The sequence below is a fragment of the Eleutherodactylus coqui genome, chromosome 1 (genome assembly GCF_035609145.1).
Source record: "Eleutherodactylus coqui strain aEleCoq1 chromosome 1, aEleCoq1.hap1, whole genome shotgun sequence".
Lineage (NCBI taxonomy): Eukaryota > Metazoa > Chordata > Amphibia > Anura > Eleutherodactylidae > Eleutherodactylus > Eleutherodactylus coqui.
In genome coordinates, this window is record NC_089837.1 from 236,350,018 (window position 1) to 236,370,848 (window position 20,831).

The window sequence follows — 20,831 nt, forward strand, 5'->3', positions numbered from 1 at the left end:
ATTCTCCCAATAGCACAGGGAAGATCCGTTGATATTACATTTAGCTTTTGAGAGAAAACAGATACAAAATAAGAATTTAAAAGTTCGGCCTTTTCAACATCATTTTTAACCATTTCACCATTTTCATCCTGTAAACATTCTATAGCATCTTTGATTTTTTTTCCCTTTTGACATACACCCCAAATCCTTTTTTTTTGCTTTTGGCCTCAGTTGCTAGTCTTAATTCATTATTAGCTTTAGCTTTTCTGACACTTGCCCTACAGATTCTGCAGACCGCATTATATTCTTCTTTAGATATTCCCCCCTCTTTCCATTTGACAAACATATTTTTCTTCCTTTATAACTGTGTAAGTTCTGTGTTCATCCATCCTGGTCTCTTTAAATCAAGGGCGTACCTAAAGGCTCAGGGGCCTGGATGCAAAAGTCAACCACCCACCCACACACACCCGTACCCATACCTAGATCGTGCTTCATACAGCTGCAAAACAAATTTCCATACATGATCTATCTAGCCCCTTGGCATAATCTTTCCAAACATGACGCATTCTCTACACTACATTTGTTTGAAGTCCCGCAGGCCACTCTCACACACAGACAATGTGATTGTTCCCAGCAAGAGAAACCACATAATCTTGTAGATATGATACCTTTTATTGGCTAACAAAAATACACAATGTAATAGCGAGCTTGCAAACCTCTCGGGCTCTTTGTCAGGCTCAAAATGGAATAGATCTGAAGAGGCATGAATATTTAAACACACTTATAACATACATACTTATGACAAGGCACAGACATGGATGTGATTGGTTTGCACTTAAAAAGAATTCTAGACAGAATAAACCATGGAAGTTAGGTTGGGGGGCAGCAGGAAGGGAAAGAGGTGGGAAGTTTAGTAGGGATAGTTTGGGTGGAGGTGGGGGAAGGAACAAGCCCATCCGGCCTCACCTCGGGTGCCTCCAGCCAGCTCAGGTTAGTGCCTATGGGTCGTTGTGCCTTGCTTCCAGGGTCTCGCCCATAACCAACCCATCGCCACTTGGAATTGTGGCGAGTCGCGGAATGCATTCCACACTGCCCAGGCTTAAATGTCCTGTCTGGGCCCTTCAGCTCCTACATCGCCCATCTCCTCCATATGCATCAGTTGGTTCAATTCCTGAACAAACTCTAGGTTGGGGGGGGGGGCTAAGGTGCTACGCCAGTGGCGTGGAATGACTGCTCTCTCAGCAATGAGAAAGTGGCGGAGCAGTCCTCTCTTAATGGGAGCGAATGGGTCAAGGATGATCGACAGTAGCGCCATCTACGGGGTGGCCTCCACGATGGAGTGCGATACGCTCTCGTATAGTTCAAAAACTTTGCTCCAGAAGGGCTGGAGGAGTGGGCAGTCCCACCAGATGTGTAGCATGGTACCATGCTCGGACCCGCATCTCCAGCACTCCTATGGAATCGAGGGATAGAAGTGGTGGATTTTATCTGGACACCTGTACCACCTGGAGAGAAATTTTTGAAATTTTTCTCCTGTGCTGCGAAGGCTAGGGGTAATTTATGTGCGAATGTGAAGGCCTTTTCCCAATCGGAGTCCTGCAAGCTCCCCGCCATCTCCTCCTCCCAGCTCACCGTGTAGCCCGGCAGGCCTGGTGTGAGTCTATCCAGGATGATTTTGTAAATTCTGGAGAGCACCCGAGTCGGAGGCTGGGGTCTTAGAATTAGCTCCTCAAAGAGCTCGGGAGAGTTTCTGTAAGTGCTTAAGTCTGGATGGGATCTCCAGAACGAGGTCAGCTGTAAATATTCCATCCAGAGTAATTTCTGGTCGGGTTTGGACGCTTGGAGGTCGTTAAAGGATGGTAGGCCTCCATTTCTCATAATCTGACATCACCTAATGTCTTCCTCCACCCTCCACCCCGAAAAGCTCCATCTCTCGCATCCTGGTGGGAATGCAGGGTTATGGAATAACGGAGTCAGTGCTCCTTTATGGAGTGTCACATCTCCTTTGGTCGTCCGTCTATTCCATATTTCTATACAGTTCGATGTCATTAGGGTGTGTGGCACGTTCGTGGGCCTGTCTTCTTTTTTTATCCATGGTAGTAGCCTACGGTAGAGCCAGACCAGTGCCGCCTCCATGCCAACCCACTGTTTTGAGGCTGCATGGTGGTACCAGTCTATCAGTCTAGTAAGGACCGCTGCAGAGTGATAGACCTTGAGATCTGGAAGGCCAACTCCTCCTCTAGATTTAGGGCGTGACATAGTCTTGTAGCTAATATGGCTGCATCTCGTACCCCACACAAATCTGCGGAGCACCTGGTGCAACTGTTTGAAGTATTGCACTGGAAGTTTAATCGGCAGGGTCACGTCCATTTTCAGTACGTTTATTCGCCCGAACCAGCTTAGTTGCTTAGTGGCGTATCCCTTTAGATCTTTTGTTACCTTGTCTAGTAGGGGGATATAGTTCAGGTTGTATAATGCCGAGGTATCCACCGCTATTTGGACCCCTAGATATTGGATGGAGGTTGAGCGCCATTTAAAGTTAAACTGATCTGCTAGGTGTGCTACTTCATTGTGAGGGAGCAAAATGTTCATTGCTTCAGATTTATGTAGGTTGACCTTGAAGTTACTTAAGTGACCATATTGGGCAAATTCTTGTAGGATTGCTGGAAATGAGGTGCGCAGCTGTGATACGAATAAGAGGAGATGGTCTGCGTAGAGGGCCGTCTTACAGGTCTGATTTCCAACCTGCAGACTGCGTACGTGGGGAAGTTGAAGTCACCCCCTAATATCACCATCCCCTTCGCAAAGTTAGCCAGTCTGTTCAGTATGACCCTCCCCATCTGGGCAGGACTCTGATTGGGAAGGTACCATGTCGCTAATGTAAATAGCTTACTCCACATGTGGACTTTCAGGAAGGCGAAGCGTTCCTCAGGGTCCAGGTCTGAGTCCAGGATTTCAAGGGGAACTGCTCTATGTATTGCTATGGAGACTCCCCTCGATTTGGTGGTGGGGTTTGTACTGTGGTACCATGCTACAAAGTGTCTGTCTCTCATCCTTGGAACATGTCCAGCGTGGAAGTGTGTCTCCTGTAAAAATAGAACATGTGATTTTAATTTTTGCGCTTGGTACAAGATTTGATGTCTTTTTTGCGCTATGTTGAGCCCCCTAACATTCAGAGAGCAAAAATTTACTTTAGTCATAGTTACGGGTGGCGTGTGATGTACCCTGGAGCGAGGCGATAGAGTCGGATAAAGTACTCAGGGGCCGGAACTGTTCAAGAATCCACCCAGCTTAGGGGCTCCTTGCCCTCACGTATTGCTTAGGGAGTGTAGTGTAGGTGGGCGGGGGGGGGGGGGGGGGGAGAGAAGGGGGAGAGACAGGGGGGATGGGTGAGGAAAACACTGGGGAGGGATGCGAAGATAGGAGGGGTGAAAACAAAAAGTTTAGGTATACAACAAAGATTAAGATGTTAGGAGATGAATCTCCTTATAGGTTAGGGTCGGCAGTTCCCTTTGGGGTGGATGATCTACCGGACTGTTGGGCCGCACCTGTCCCCTCCCACGAGTGGAGGAGGCACCTGCATCCCCAAGATATTGTGAAAAGGTCAATAAACAATATGATGCAACAACTGTGGGGAGAAAAAAGTAAATACTGCCCTTGTGACGACAGAAAATCAGTCTAGGGCCCCCCAATCTGAGACGCGCTTTCCAACGGCGGACAGACCGTACCAGAAAGCGCCTCCAGCCCGCCACGTGGCACGACATTATTCAATATACATCTGTAAAAGAAACCGTTAGTTAAATTTTCAAACTGTTCAAACTTGTTCGCAGCTTTTGAGTGTTCATGAAAGAAGCTTATTTGCGTAAGTTCTTTAAGTCAGGATCAGCCACGTGGAGGGTCCAGTGGTGGGCGTTTTTGACCACGTCGTTCACGGCGTCTTCTCCTCCTCCTAGGGTCCCTGTGTGGCTGGTGGAATTGTTAGTTTCTAGCTAGCGATGGGAGTGTTGGCCACCCCAAGATGTCAGGAATCGGGATATTTAGTGCCTCACAGAAAGCTGGTATTCCTTCTGGATGTCTCAGATCTCTCAGTCCCCCTCTATATCGGGCTTGGAGACGAAAGGGGAACCCCCAGCTATAGGCAATGTCTCTGCTACGTAGTTCTTCCAGTAGTGGGTGCAGGGCCCTTCTTTTAGCCAGTGTGAACCTGGATAGGTCCGGTAAGATCTGCAGCCGGGATCTTTCGAACTGTATGTCTCGTTTTTCACACGCTCCCTTCATTATGGCTTTTTTCAATTGAAACTTGTGCACCCTACATACCACGTCGCGTGGTCTGTCCGGGTCTGTGGGGCGGGGACCTAGGGCTTTATGGCATCTGTCCAATTCAAGTGGGGCATCTGACAGGGCACCCCATAGATCGTTAAAGATGAGACGCACAGTTTTTTCAAGGATAGTGGGCTCGATCTCCTCGGGGAGACCTCTAATGCGGATGTTGTTCCTGCGCCCTCTATTTTGGATGTCGTCGAGGGAGTCCATAAAGAAGTGTAGTTGATGAGACACCGTGGCTAAGGCGTCGTCATGGTTTTCCACTTGTCGGTAAGGGTAGCTACTTCGCCCTCGGCTGCTGAGACTCTTTCTCCCAGATGATGACCATCTTGGCGGATGGCACAGATTTCTATTTTGTATGCTGATTCTAGCCTCGAGATATATGCTTTCATATCCTCTCTAGTGGGGATGGATTAAAGTTGTGCTCGTAGTTTGCGGAATTCTGATATCGTGTAGTCTTGGCCCCCTTGTTATGGAGATGGTGAGTTGATGGTACGCTGGTTGCTTACGACGTATGCTGCATCCTGTAGTATTACTGCGTTTATATTTTCCATTGTGAACGGATTTGTTTTGCATAAGGTGGGCATGTTGCCACTGCCGCATAGTTCCATATTTGTGTCAGCGGCTGAGGCTTCTCTTCTGGGTGTCGTAGTGCAATTTACAGCTTTAGTCCCATTATCTTGGGGGACTGGTGAGGTTCCCCTTCCAAGGCCTGTGTTGTTTTGTAGCTCTGCTTGGGGTTGGAGAGCCACTTTACTGCTACCTCCCTCAGCCACAATTAGCCTCTGTTCGGGCCCCACATCCCCCATTATGCCACGGGTCTTGTCTCTGTCTGCATTCTCAATGACAGAGATGTTACAGTTGGTCTCTTGTGTGGGGGGGGGTCGCCGTGGGATGGAGCCACCATTTTGTGCGGTTATATGCACCAGCGATGTCTGCTGTAATGTGGTGGTGGGAGACTGCATGAGGTGCCGCTGAGGGGTACGTCTGCCATCTTGTGTGACATATATCGGAGGGGAGTGTTGTGCTGTAGTGGTGGTGCCTTGCGAGGGGGGTTGCTGTGGGGTATGGCCACCACCTTGTGCAGCCTCATGTGCCTGTGGGGGCTGTTGCCTTGGGGTGGTGGTCTTCCTGACCTCCTCTCGGGGCTCCACCATTCCCTCTGGGTCCAGGTTTAGCAGTCGCCCCCCCCCCCCCCCCTGTCTTTCCCGCCATTCCTCCGGTGCCGAGTTGAGGCTCAGGGTCCGTCCTGGCCCCCTTCAAGATGGCCACCCCTTGCCATGTGTGGGGATCGCTGCCGTGGCTGGGTGAGCTGTCGCCGGTCCCCTGATCCATCTCGGCGTCTCTCAAGCTGTTGTGAGGCCGCCCGGGCGCTGTGGAGGATAGCGAGGGAGATCCCCCCCTGTCGGCTTCTGTATGAGCTCGCGGCGCTCCTGCGGCTCCTCCTCTGCTCTGCCGCCGGCACCATCTTGGGGTCCTCTCCGCTGCTTTCCTAGCATGAAAGCTTCTAGTCCCCGTCCTGCTGGGGACCAGGAGTGAGTAGTTAGGCGCCGCTGGGGTCTGCCTTTTGTGCTGCTGCCCATTTTGGTTTCCTTCACTGAAGTATGTGGTCGCTTTGCAGGCTGTCAGCGCCCCCGGTACCAGGAGCTCTTAAGGTCTGCTGCTGCTCTCCGCCATGGCCAGGCCACTCCCCCCATCTGTCTGTTTTTAATGCAATGATATACTCACATTCCACATACCATTCGGTCCGATGATTTTCTTTGATAAACAATAGTAGATACAGGGAAGCGTGGATTTTTGTAGTATATTCCTTGCTTTATTCCAAATTCATGCTTTACATGGTCAGGCACGCAAAAGAAATATGCGTTTCAGCTTTACAGCCTTGTTCACCTTTGATCAAAGGTGAACAAGGCTGTAAAACTGAAACGCGTACTTCTTTTGCGTGCCTGACCATGTAAAGCATAAATTTGGAATAAAGCAAGGAATATACTACAAAAATCCACGCTTCCCTGTATCTACTATTACTTTCCCCTTGCTTGTAATTCTCACACTCCTTGTTCAGTAAGGAATGCATCCTTTTGAACAACCCCCCTTTGATTCCCCACTTTATAGTAATTGGCATCGCAGGAACAGCATGGCCTTTGACATGTGGTTGCGGAAAGCAAGACACTTAACCCCTCAAACATATCAACGCCATTAGGGCTTGCATATTGATGCTTATGTAATGAATCTCATTGTTTACACCACTGGGCAGTAAATGGCACCACATGAACAGCATGGTCCCTGAATATGCTTAGGCTGAAAGCAAGACCTTTAACTCCTTGAATACACCAGTCCTATTAAGGCTTGCATATTGATGCTTATGGATTGCATTTTCATCGTTTACACCACTTGTCAGAGGTATTATTGTATATTGACGCCACCGGAAGCTAGGGGTTTGACGGGTCTTCCATGCGGGAACGGCCTTGTTACACCCCTAGCTCCCAATTGGGTCAATTGTGCATGGTTCTGGAAGTAGCTACAAAAGATACAATAATAGCCGTGCAGCCCTTTGGCTCTCCCAATACCTTCCTACAATATGCTGCGGGTCTGAGCACCGTGTGCAGGAGAAATAGGCATACAGTCTGCCTCCGGTCCCAATACTGTTCTCCTCCAATGCTGTGGATGTCAGGAGTGTGTGTGCCCCAGCAGCGCTCAGCAGCGGTCACATGTCAGGCTCGCCGGCTCTCTTGGTGCCTTAACCCGCACTAGAGCAGCGGTGACTTGTGCCAACCACCAGCTGTCACTGCTGCCTTTGGACCGCAACAGCAGAGGAGGTACAATGAGCGCACGTGGGATGGAAGAACCGCCAGGGAACAGATACCAGCCGCGGGAAGCCAGGAGAGGGGGTGGCAGGCGCCACTGCGCAAGTATAGTGGCCTGCCACCGAGAATCAAGAGCAGCAGCGCAATCAAGCCACCCAAGAAGCTGCTGCAGCAGGCCTGGAGGTGTGAAGGTACAGTGGGCAGGCAATAAAGAGCAGCAGTGGGGAGGCTGGGTAACCTTTCTGACTGCTTGGGAGGCATTCCTGCAGCCAGGAGCTTCTATCAGTGTCGGGATCTGGCATGGCAGCAGCCCAGGAGGTTCTATCACGGCAGAAAGCTGGAACAGCAGCCAGGAGCTGAGAAGAGAATTTTTGTGGGCTGACAGAAGCCGGGACGCCAGCAGGCAGGAGGTTCTCTCAGTGCCGGGAGCTGGGACGGGAGGCAGGAGCTGAGAAATTAATTTTAGTGGGCTGCCAGAACCTGCTGGGGAGCCAGCTCTGCAGCCTCTCAGGGGGTGTGACCCAGCTGTCACTCTTGCCTCCACCAGGACTTCCTGGTGACATCAAGATACAATAGGGTCATTCCGTGTCAGTTCAACCAACGCTCCCGGTCGACCATCTCAGATTTCAATGAAACTTTGCACAAAGATAGACCCTGACGCTAAACTAAGATAGCCAGAATATTAGGCTTCAAAGTGCTTTGGTTCACGAGCTACAGGTCTTAATCTAGGGGGTTGTCATGTGATTACAGCGCGCAACCTGAAAAAAGTGGCGCTTTCAATCCATTGCCAAGCCAGTTCCAATGACTCTAGAGCAATGAAACTTCACACACTAGGAGAACTTTTGGTGCTGAATCCAGCTAAGCTCCTCAGACTGCCACTCTTATCATCATTCTGCCACCATTGCATGTCAAAGTAGCTGAAAAATTCTATCACGCAAAATAAAACTCATATTTTAAGCAGTAATAACTCATAATCAATGCAATCCAACTCAGCTATGAATTTATCAATGTGTACTCCATAGAAATGTTTCTCATTATTCACATTATGGACCCAAAAGGATGCATAGCTCTTAAGATACAATGAGTCAAAAATGGCAAAAAACACTTTTTTGCTAATTTTTCCCTTTTTCAAAGGCAAAAATCGTAATGTACTCCATTTTTATTTTTTTCCATTTTTGTTCTATTTGGAAGAGAATTTTTTGCTCTACAAGATTCAATGTTTTTCATTTTGTTCCCAGACCTTCTAGATGGGAAAATATCAATGCCTGTGAAGGTCCTATGCACTCGCGGAGGTCAAATAATAAAATAACTGTAAGTTTTGCATGGATGTATAATTAGTTTAGAAATCATGAGAAGGTAAATTGTTTTTGGAATGAGACAACTTTTTGTGCTCAAGAAACTTATGTGATCAAAAATTGCATGGCGAGTTCAGGTGAGCCACAAGCTTTGGCTTAAGATGGTCAGAATATCATTGAGTGTTGCATAATGATTGTGGTATATTACAGTGATCACTGGGCTTATTTAGCACTCTATCCATATTGGATACTAAGATTATCTAAGGCTAGCATTTGTGTAATAAATAACTAGTTATTCATGCTAGCCTTAGATAATCTTAGTATCCAATATGGATAGAGTGCTAAATAAGCCCAGTGATCACTGTAATATGCCACAATCATTATGCAACACTCAATGATATTCTGACCATTTTAGGCCAAAGCTTGTGGCTCACCTGAACTCGCCATGCAATTTTTGATCACATAAGTTTCTTGAGCACAAAAAGTTCTCATTCCAAAAATAATTTACATTCTCATGATTTCTAAACTAATTATACATCCATGCAAAACTTACACTTATTTTATTATTTGGCCTCCGCGAGTGCATAGGACCTTCACAGGCATTGATATTTTCCCATCTAGAAGGTCTGGGAACAAAATGAAAAACATCGAATCTTGTAGAGCAAAAAATTCTCTTCCAAATAGAACAAAATGAAAAAAAAAGATGGCGTACATTCCGATTTACGCCTTTGAAAAAGGGAAAAATTAGCAAAAAAGTGTGTTTTGCCATTTTTGACTCATTGTATCTTAAGAGCTATGCATCCTTTTGGGTCCATAATGTGAATAATGAGAAACATTTCTATGGAGTACACATTGATAAATTCAGAGCTGAGTTGGATTGCATTGATTATGAGTTATTACTGCTTAAAATATGAGTTTTATTTTGCGCGATAGAATTTTTCAGCTACTTTGACATGCAATGGTGGCAGAATGATGATAAGAGTGGCAGTCTGAGTAGCTTAGCTGGATTCAGCACCAAAAGTTCTCCTAGTGTGTGAAGTTTCATTGCTCTAGAGTCATTGGAACTGGCTTGGCAATGGATTGAAATCGCCACTTTTTTCAGGTTGCGCGCTGTAATCACATGACAACCCCCTAGATTAAGACCTGTAGCTCGTGAACCAAAGCACTTTGAAGCCTAATATTCTGGCTATCTTAGTTTAGGGTCAGGGTCTATCTTTGTGCAAAGTTTCATTGAAATCTGAGATGGTCGACCGGGAGCGTTGGTTGAACTGACACGGAATGACCCAATAATACCCTTGACAGGTATAGTAGAAATCTTTATATACATTTCAAGAGACAAACAGATCATTTTTTTCTCTGTATATACACTGTATGTTTCTAATGAAAATGTTTTTTTGCTTATATATCTCCGCCTCCCAGAAGCCCTCCCCCTTTGTTTTTAGGTGTTATGTGCCCTATGTATAAATACATGAGGGGACAATACAAGGATCTCTCCCATGATCTCTTTATACCCAGGACTGCGACGGTAACAAGAGGGCATCCGCTACGTCTAGAACAGTGGTTCTCAACCTTTCTAATGCCGTGACCCCGAAATACAGTTCCTTATGTTACGGTGACCCCAAACCAAAAAATAATTTTGTTGGTTACTTCAAAACTGTAATTTTACTACAGCTGTGATTCGGAATGTAAATACCTGATATGCATTATGTATTATCATCGCTACAAATCAAAAATAATTTAATTTAGTGATCAATCACAAAAAAATTTAATTATATGTTAAAAAACATTTATTACTAATTCCAATAAACAATATTTCGCCTTAGCATAGCATGGGTTTAAATATAACAACAGTAATATAACAGTAAACAACAGTGCAATATTTTGCAACAGTATGCTGCTAAATTCAGTGAGATGGCTGTGGTTGCTTCTTGTTTACCAATTCCGAAATTCTTGGGGCAGTCTTTGCAAGGGCACAGCGAAAATCATTTTCCATAACAAGTCTACTTCGGTATTTAGACTTGATTACCATCAAACGGGAAAACCCTATTTCGCAAAGATATGTTGTTGGAAAAGGAAGAAGAAGGCGCAGCACAGTCTCAGACAGAATAGGATATAATTGTAAACACTTAATCCAGAATTTTGTCAGTGGCATCGTAGAGAAATCTGTTTTTGCTGCATCATTGTTAATTAGGTTGATGAACTCTTCCTGCACTGTCTCTGGAACATCTTCAACTTTCACTGTGAATGGACTTCTGGCAAGTGCAAATGGGGTGTCAGGTAGATTAGGAAAGTATGATGAAATTTCGTCTGCAAGCATGTGCAAATGTTCTTTCACAGAAGTTATCATCATCATTTTTTTGTCTGGCTCAATTTCATGTTCCTCAAAGAAGGCTGCTAGTGTAGGAAACATGTAAATTTTGTTTGCATCCAATTTATTTTTCCAAAGCTGAAGTTTCATTTGGAATGATCTAATTTTTTTGGACAAATCGAGGCACGTTGCATTTGGTCCTTGTAGTGATAAATTTAAGTCATTCAAGATGGCAAAGATGTCAACCAAGTAAGCTATTTTCTGCAGCTCAGTTTTATCGCTAAAAAGTGTTTCAAATTGTGGTCTTACTTTCTGACTGAAAAATGTTTTCAGTTCATGACGAAGCTCAAAGAAACGTCTTAAAACTTTTCCTCTTGACAACCATCTGACTTCAGTGTGAAATAACAGTGCATTGTTTGGCGCATCTAGCTCGTTGCACAGTTGGCAAAACACTCGACTGTTTAAGGCGCTGGACTTAACAAAATTGACACATGTTATGATACTTTTCATGACTTCTTGTAAATCTTGCGGCAGTGTTCTAGTCGCTAATATTTGGCGATGTATCATACAGTGTGTTCCAATTGCTTTTGGCGATTCATTTTGTACCAAACGTTGAAATCCTGAGCGACATCCTAGCATAGCAGGAGCACCATCTGTGCAAACACCGCAAACCTTTTCCCAGGAGATGTTATACGCTTTTAGAAAAGAACCAACTGCGTCAAAAACATCACATGCAGTTGTTGTTGTTTCAAGCGGTTTGCAAAAAAGAAATTCATCTTTAAAATCGCTATCATTAATATACCTCACGTAAACCAATAACTGTGCACAGTTTGCCTGTAGATTCATCAAGCTGGATACTGAATATTGGTAGTGGTGCAGATTTAATTTCGTGGATCACCTGATCAAGAATATCGGCAGACATGTCCTTTATTCTTCTGTGGACAGTGTCATTAGATAAGGAAATTGCATTCAACTTCTAAACATATTCATTTCCAATCATCACTCGAACTATGTCTTTTGCGGCTGGCAACAGTAAATCTTCAGCAATCGTGTGAGGTTTCATAGCTCTGGCGATTCTGAGTGCCACCAAATATGACGCTTCAACAGCTGCTACATTGTGTTTGTGGTACTGGCTACCAGTATCAAATCTAGATTTTTTAAGTCCATCAGCTTTGTTTCTAAAATAGTCGATATTCTTGCCAGCAAAGGTTGGATGCTTCCTATCAAAATGTCGTTTTAGTTTGTTCGGCTTCATAGATTCAGCTGAGAGAACTTTACAACAAATAACACATTGTGGTTTCTCAATTCCTGCTGTAATTATTGAGGTAAAACCATACTGCAAGAAATCCTCAGTGTATTTTCTTTTCCTAATATTCTTGTATGCACGATCCATTGTCATGAGAAGGTCTGCTAAAAAAAAATAAAAGATGGTCGTGTCTAATGAGCTTGAAAAGAATCCTATTATTTACTATTTCCTGTGTTTTTTTCAATTACACACATGTTAATATGACCAGGGGGCCATATTCACATGCTTAATCCACATCTCATTTACTTGAATGGGAGACCCGCCCATTATCCTTTATAATCGTCAGCACCCTCCTCCATTATCCTTCATATCCCTCACTGCCCTTTCCATTATCCTTCATAATACTTAGCAGCTCTTTCCCCCCACTATAATTCATATTCCTCTGTGCCTCCTGCATCATCCTTCATAATACTTAACAGCTTGTTTATATGAAAGATAATAGAGGGGGAGTATTATTATCATTCATAATAGTTAGCAGTTCCCTCAGCCCTCCTGTCATCCACCAAGCACCTTTTTTCGTTCCCCCAAACCCCCCTTGTCAACCTATAGACCGCTTGATCTTTAATACCTTATTTCTGCAGTAGCGGAAGTTCTCGGCGGCGGCGGGACCTTGCAGTGAAGCATCTGAGACACAGGCATGTCTGCTGCATTTAAAGCGGCAACGTCCCTGTCCCGGCTGTCATGCTTCACCCGCAGCTGGGGGTACAGGCGAAAGAATATTGATGTGGTCCGGGGTGCGCTGGAAGCACCAACGGGCCCTCTCTGAGGCCAGCACTGCTGTGGACAATAGGCGCTGCGGGCGACCCTGTGTTTTGTGGCATTCGACCCCCGCCGGGGTCGCGACCCACAGGTTGAGAACCGCTGGTCTAGAAGAAAGCAGGTTTCATCACCAACATAGAAAAGGGTTATTTCCTGTAAGAGCAGTGAGACTGTGGAACTCTCTGCCTGAGGACGTGGTGATGGCAAAATCCATAGATGAGTTTAAAATGGGACTTGATATCTTTCTAGAGCGGAAGGATATTACAGGATATAAATCTTAGGTCAATTGTTAATCTGGGTATACAGGCAGGTAGGAACTATTAGGGGTTGATCCAGGGATTAGTCTGATTGCCATTAGGGAGTCGGGAAGGAATTTCCCCCCAAATAGGCTAATTGGCTTCTGCCTCTTGGGGTTCTTAGCTTCCTCTGGATCAACAACATAGGAGAATAAACAGGTTGAACTAGATGGACACTGTCTTCATTCAGCCTTACATACTATGTTACTATATAATTGAATTTACCACTATATTTTTTTAAACATGGTCTATGTCAGTGCACTTTATGCTTGAGAAAGGCGACATAGTTGCATTCAGGACTCTGTATGTTTTTTTATGTATTTTTTGCAATATATTAAATATTTATCCCTTTATACAACTCCGGCTGTTTTGGTTGAATCCTATTCAAATATGTTTATTGTTGAGTGCGGGATTTTTTTCTACTCTTTCTTCTGTACCATCTTTCTGAGTCCATTAAAATCTGCCTTTCTGAAATCCAACCTTGAGGTCTGAGTCTTCTCAGGTCTTCCTCTCCTTTTTTCCAAAATTCAAGGATAGAATGATCACTGCCTCCTAAGATCCCAGCCACCCTTACTTGCTCAACCATTCCCTCCCTATTGGTAGGAATTAGGTCCAAGATAGCAGATCCCCTTGTTTTCTCTTCTACCTTTTGGAAGATAAAGTTGTCAGCAAAAGAAGATAAGAATTTGTTGGATTCATTACTTTGCTTTACCTGAGAGAGATTCCCAACAAATGTCTGAATAGTTAGACTCTTAATTATCTTAACAAAATCTTAAAAACTTGGCTACGTAGAAAAAGTGCATCTATATCTTCTGCTTGTCCAGGTGGCTTATAGTAAATGCCTACAATGGTGTCCTCGCTGTTGTTCTCTCCTTGTATTCTTACCCAAACAGTTTCTACAGAACTACCATGCTCTGAAGCTTAAATCTCCGCACCTATACCCGTAGCAAATAGGTGGAATTCCGCAGCATTTACAATGAGCTATTAGGTTCAATAGAACTTAATAGCTGGAGTGAAACGCCGCGGATTTCCGCCGCGCTTTTTTTGCGGTGGAAATCCGGCCATGTGCATTAGGGCCTCCTCCGTGTTTGTTTTCTATTCTCTGTGCGTTTGTATAAAAACATTTTAGTTTGTGATCGGTGTGTCTTCCTATTTTAATTTTTGTTCTGAATTTTCTGTCTTTGTTCTTTCTTTCCACTTCTAATAATGAGTTTCTCAAAAATATTAATTAGCTGTATAGTTTTACCTAGTCTTTCACTTCCATTCCCTTATTATTCTAGTTTAAAGCTCTCCTAATGAGCGAAGCAAGGCACCTACCAAATATATGCTTACTTGTCTTTGTAAGATGCAACCTGTCTCTAGGTAATTCATTCTATGGACTAGGAATCCAATTCTTTGCTGAGGGCACCATCGATGTTACCAGTTTTTCACCTCTAGAATCCTGTTCCATCTCTTTATTGCATTGCAATCCACTGTCAGGATGGATGAGAAGACCACCTGTGCTCCTAGTTCCTTTACCTTCCTGCCGAGGTCTTCAAAATCTCTGCTGTTAGTTGCAAGGTCCTTTTTTGCTGTGTCATTTGTCCCTACATGGATTAGGGAGTTGTTTGTAGAAATGTGGAAGCTTGATAGCCTATCAGACACATCTGTGATTTGTGCACCTGGAAGACAGCACACAGAGGTTATGTCAGGTCTGCAGACAGCGGTCTCTGTTCCTCTCAATTGGGAGTCACCCACAACCAGCAGTCTCCTTTTCTTCACAACAACACTCCATCCAATATGATTCTTACTGCTTAAAAGACCTACTAGACTTTGTTGGGGAAAAAAAGTAATTTCTTGATGTACCTCTTCGTTGTTCTCCTGCATGAGAGCCTGTTACCTGTTCTTGAATGGTGCTGACAGTCTCCTGATCCTCCTGCTTCTTTGGGTCACATGCTTCCATTCCTCTTCTTTTGGAGATACACTAGATTTTTTTCTTCAATATTCAGAAGAGTCATTTATGCCCAGTTAAGGAAATCCTTATCTTCCTTGATGAGTTTCAATGTAGCTGTTCTCTCCTAAAGACTTTACACATTTTCCTCCAGCATAGAAAAAGCTTGCATTTCCGACAGCTGACATTTGGCTTTTCCTCTGGTAAGTTTGTAAACATATAGAATACATTACAGCTCACCATATGGCTACTCACCCCCTCCATGTTGTAAGTTGTTGTCCATGCCCAAACTTCTAAAAGTCAAGAATTCTAGTGATAATATATAGCCTACGACATGCTACCAAGTTCCAGCTTACAGTGACTCTTGACTCTACCCAGAATGCAATGGGAATATGCAAATTATCTACCCAGAGCTCCAATCTCTGTTTTGGCCATGTCCTCTGAGCAGCTAGACCCAGCTGAATCCAGCAATCTTGCAGCACACAGTGACTCTTCTCTCTTCCTATAATGCATTGGGAATATGCAAATTGTCTTCCCAAAGTTCCAATCTCTGTTCTGGAGATGTGCTCTGAGCAGCTAGACATGGCTAGATCCAGCAATCATCCAGCTCAAAGTGACTCTTCACTCTTTCTAGAATGCACAGGGAATACGGGGAATATGCAAATTATCTTCCTGGAGCGGCAATCACTGTTGGGCTGCCAAGATTTAAACATTGCAACACATCAAAGTGCTCTATGTTTTGAAACATCAATGGAGAGTGTAGTCTTTTTTTCCTTTCAATTTTTGGACCAGAAAATTGGACTGAAATAGTACCCATTACTTTGATTGGGTGTATGCACAAGGGATATTTTTAACTCGGATGAAGTAAAAACATGACAGTATGGCCAATTTTTGTACGATTTTCAGATGAGAAAAGTGTGATCTCCCGCACATTGAGCAACACAGGGACGAGATGTCCAAGTGCTGACCAATCTGAGTTATGCATGGGAATCTCAAGTACAATTTTTTATTTAGCCTACATATTTTTATTCAGGCTACTTGCACATGGATGAATAAGAACTTCTGTAGAGATTCCATCTGTATGCTCTCTGAAGTGCGGGGGACTGCACATCGCCATGTGCTACTCTCGTTCAAAAATCAGACAAGAATAGGGCAAGTGGAAGATTTTTTAACTCAAACTATTCATCTGATTAAAAAAAAGCCTGAGTGCATACACCCATTCAAATTAATGGGTGCTGTTTCCGACAGATTTTCAGACTGATTATTCGATCAGACAGAAAAAAGGTCGTGTGCATGTACCCTAAGGTAGCATTCAGATGGCTGTATTTCTCGTATGTGTACTGTCCGTTTGTTTCATGAACAGTGCATGGACTAATTGTTTCCTCTTAGGCTTTTCATAAAAATCATAGCATGTCCTATTCTGGTCCACATAATGGATGAGAATAGGGCATGCAATGTCCACTGTCCGTGGAGATCGGTCAACACACAGATTTGTCTCCATGTGCCGTTTGATACAAGTTGTCCCTGAGATTGTGGCCTTACTCATCTCTATGACAGACAGGCTTGGTGGGAAAAATACAACATTGACAGCAGTCACTGCAGCAAGTGTGAATGTGGAGCACTAATAGAAAGTTGCTGGATTGTGTAAAATGCATTTAAACAATATTAAAGGGAAATACTTCCAAATGCTTCGTCATAGACTAATTGCATAGAAGTATGCATACATATTTCCTGGGAATGCCCTCCTTGCTGTGTGTTGAGTGTCTATCAGTTTCCCTGGATATCTGTGTTAGGCCGGGCTCGCACAACCCGGTTAGATTATGCATGCGGGAGACCCACAGCAGACTGTGAGTCCGACTGGTAACCCTACATTCGGCAATTAATTGTATTGTACATGACCACAGAGGCTCGCAGCGGTCATACGCAGTACAGGGTTTATTGTTTGTATTTCCCACGCCGCCACTTAGCGATGTTGCAGGTACTCACAGTGCATACGCAATGTTAATTGCGTATTGGCTGTGGCTCGTATGCTTCCATTGAGGTCAATAGAGGTGGTGTGCACGGATCCAACAGCAAAATAGAGCAGGCTTCAATTTTTCTTCCATTCGCAGAATATGCAGTTTGCATCCGCGAGTGTGGAGGAAAAATTGAAACTACATGCCTTTCAGTGCCTGCGTTTTGCCGCGGAAAGTCTACGTGGATGCCGATTGCAGAATCTGCAATACAAATCCGATGGCGTGAGACCGACCTTAGGGTTCATTACATCTATTGAAGGAAAATGTAATGGCTGTAAGTGCACATGCTAAAAATGTCACTGGAATCTGTTTCTTAATATGCTGGTAAGGATGTGGACTTTAATCTGATTTTCTTAACTATACTGTTATAGAAATCCACTGTCTCAGCTTATTTATACTCTTTACCAGGGATTGTTGGTGATTGGAAAAATATGATGACGGTGGCACAAAACGAGATGTTTGATAAAGTCTACAAAGAGAAGATGGGAGATCTGCCAATCAAAGTTTTGTGGGACCTTAAAGAAGAAGATGCATCCTAGAGTTCTGTTATCTTCATAATAAGCCTAAAGTAAATGGTCATCCTCAAACATCATGTTGTGCGTTTATTCTAAATTGATCCAAATTCCGTGCTTCTCAATTTCTTAATATCTCTTTAAGCGGTTGGTGCTGCACTTGTTGCCACCAATTGACAGAGCTTCAGAGTTTACCACATGATATACACTAAATGGCCACTTTATTAGGACACCTGCCCTTTCACACTTGGAGCCTCCTTGTTAGGCCTCATTTAGCCGAGTGTTTTCTTGCAGTGAGAAAACGTTGCCGGAAAATCGTAACCATATAAAGCATTGGATTCCAATACACTCATTTACATGGGCGATTTTTAGCAGTGAGAAAAAAATGCAACTGAAAATCGCCAAATCGTGATTTTCATCTGCGGTTTTTCGTGGCAGCTTCAAAAAATAGACCATGATCTATGGAGCTGAATAAAAGGGAGGAGGAGGGTGTTTATCCGCTCCGGAGCTAGTTGAAGAAGACAGCTGGATCTATTTAGCTATTTAAGCTTAATAGAGCCATTATGCCGACCGCCGATGCGACCGTGTGAATGGACGTGAAAACGCTAATTTCTTTTGATATTAGATCACGGCAATGCGTCCTGCATGAAAGAGTGTCGCTCATGTGAAAAAGGCCTATTCTGGAAAGAAACACAAAATCAAGGGAGCAAATTTTTAGGGTTTATTTTCAGTGTGAATCCACAGTAGAATTGAAAAATAGAGCAACCTGAGGTCAAATAAGCTAGACTAAGGGCTTATTCACACGGGCATGATATACAATGAATAGAAGCTATTGATATCAATGGGTTGGTTTATATGAGCTTCTTTTGCATACACATTTCGTTCACGCAAAAAAATATGCAGCACGAAAATAGCACATTAAACTAATTAAACTTAATTGCTTATCAGAATCTGTGGGAACGTGTTTGCGTGTTTTTTGCCCGCACAAATATGCAAGAAACATAATAAAATTTGCACGTGTGCAAAGAAGCATATGGGCACTTAAATAGGCTTATGTGAAGCCGGCCTAACTAGAGTGAGTATTTTGAAAACTGACAACTTTGTGTGGTTTTCTTCTGCAGCGGTGTTGAGAGTATTCTGGGAATAGTGTAATCCAGGAAACACATCCAGTGAAAGGGGTCCCATTGAATGTAAAGAATTTGTTGACAGAAAGGCTCAGATACAGTCAGGGCGGATTCAGATGAACGTGGTTTTCTCCCATTATGCGGGACAAAACAAAACCACTGATTTCAATGGATTTCAGTGGTTTTGTTTTCACTACCTCTTTTCTCGGCCATTAATTATACAGACAAGAAAAGCTAGGACCAAGTGAATACTATGTCTGGAAAAGATCGGGCCGCACCTGACGTCCGGCAGTTATTTTCAAAGTCCTACGCACTGGCACAGAGTTTGAAGAGCTGGTGAACGGGAAGAAATTCCCCCTTTTTCAGGCACAATTAAGCTCCGTGCCAGTGAGTGTAGTTTCGCCTACGTCAGTCTGAAACTGACCCGCAGAAAAATTGCTGCCAATTACAATGCTGTGCTCCAACTACCAACTCCAAATAACAGCAGACGACCAGTGCAAAGGCTGTTGCTGTCTAAGAGTGTATTCACACGAGTGATTTTTGCTCTCGAGTTCCGCCCAATAGCCATATGGACAGAACTCGCCCGTGCAAATAACACATTGATTTCAATGTGTTTATTCACATAAACGATTTTTCTCTCGCAGCACGCAGCAATGCTGTGAGAGTGAAAAATTACTGCATGTCCTATTTTTGGGCGATTCCTTAGAGAGAATTATCCATTATTTTGTTAACAGAATCTTCCAAAAAAATACCATAACATAAGCATGTCACACTATTTGCATGCAAGTAGGATGTGATTTTTACCACTGAAACTAATGAAAACACTTGCAATTTTTTTTCACTCATGTGAAAATCACAAGTACATAGATGCAATACATTTTTTAAGAAAAATGTCTTGTCCGTGTGTATACACCCTTAGAGAAACAGAAAGAAACTGAAACATAAAGTGTAAGTGTCTTACTAACTCTGGATAGGAGCCTCAGGTGTTGCAGCCAAAGGTCTGGAGAGTAGTCAGGGAAGAGCCAGGAGTCAGCAACAGTAGTCTCGGTTTACAGCACAAAGGGATGAGTCAGGTAGCGTAGTCAGGTGGAAAGCCAGAGGTTAGCAACAGAAGTCTTGGTTTGCAGCACAAGGGCATGAGGTGGGTAACATAGTCAGCCAGAAGTTGATATCAGAAGGTCTTGTCACAATAGCAGAGCAACAAGCAGAAAGGGAGCTGGTTAGTCAAGCTGTAGAGCAGAATAATCTCGCACTGGAGCAGTGGCAGGGTCAGGCTTTTATAGTGAGCTTGATTAGGAGTAGGACGGGGCGAGAACAGGGAGACAGGAAGTGAATTTATCAGGAGCAAAGACGATGCTAGGATCAGCAGAGGAGCTTGTCCAGCAAGCTGGATAGCTCAGTGGGGAGAGAAACTGGAGCTCAGGAGGTCCAAGGTTTGATCATAAAGGCAAGAATCAACTCCTGTGAGCAAAAGACTGCAAAAATGGCATCCCTAAGCAGTGAGAAAACATCATCTAATCAGATGTGCAGAATTTACTGCATGTTGCAGTGCAGATTGCAGGATAATTCTGCTTATGTGAAGCACCCTTAAAGGGATTGTACAACAATTGACTTTTATCACCTATCATCAGTGGGGGTCTCACCGTTAAGACTCCAATGATCCCTTGTTACCCTCTCTTCCTCACTACGTGCTCATGCACCCACTGCACTAACGAAGAGATTGAATGGAGCAGAAGTCAAGCATGTACAGTGCAGCTCAATTTATTTTCAATGGAACTGTTGCAGATAACTGAGCACTTGTACACATCTATTTCCACCAACTCTATTGAGTGGCACTGCGTATGTGCGACCACCGTTCCATTCAATCTTCACATCACTACATGTGGGTGCAACAAGCCAGCAGTGAGCAGAAGAGGGGGTCATGGGAGTCCCTCTGGATCGATGGGGTTTCAGCGATGATACCCCCAATGATCAGACTTTTATCACCCATCCCATGAATAGGTGATAAAAGTTCATTTTGGTTCAACCCTAACTGATTGCTGACCAAATTGCTGCATAATTTTGTAGGTTTACCCACAAACTTGCATGGCCATTATCAATGAACAAACAATTAACATGTTAAACAGTCAATGTGAAAAGTGTGCAGACTTGCATCTGTGTAACCGCATGGTTTTCAACTG

General features: G+C 43.9%; 1 protein-coding gene and 1 pseudogene across 2 annotated transcripts in view; one reads left to right on the forward strand and one right to left on the reverse strand.

The window, feature by feature from the left end:
- The window catches only part of LOC136632178 (amine sulfotransferase-like), a 126,310-nt gene extending 108,808 nt beyond the window's left edge, over positions 1-17,502 (forward strand). For both annotated transcript variants that reach the window (XM_066606880.1, XM_066606871.1), the window contains exon 8: positions 17,424-17,502. The gene's annotated coding sequence lies outside the window, so the exon portion shown is untranslated. The remainder of the gene's footprint in view (positions 1-17,423) is intronic.
- Positions 10,110-12,102, reverse strand: LOC136580039 (SCAN domain-containing protein 3-like; annotated as a pseudogene).
- Positions 17,503-20,831: the final 3,329 nt, after the last annotated feature.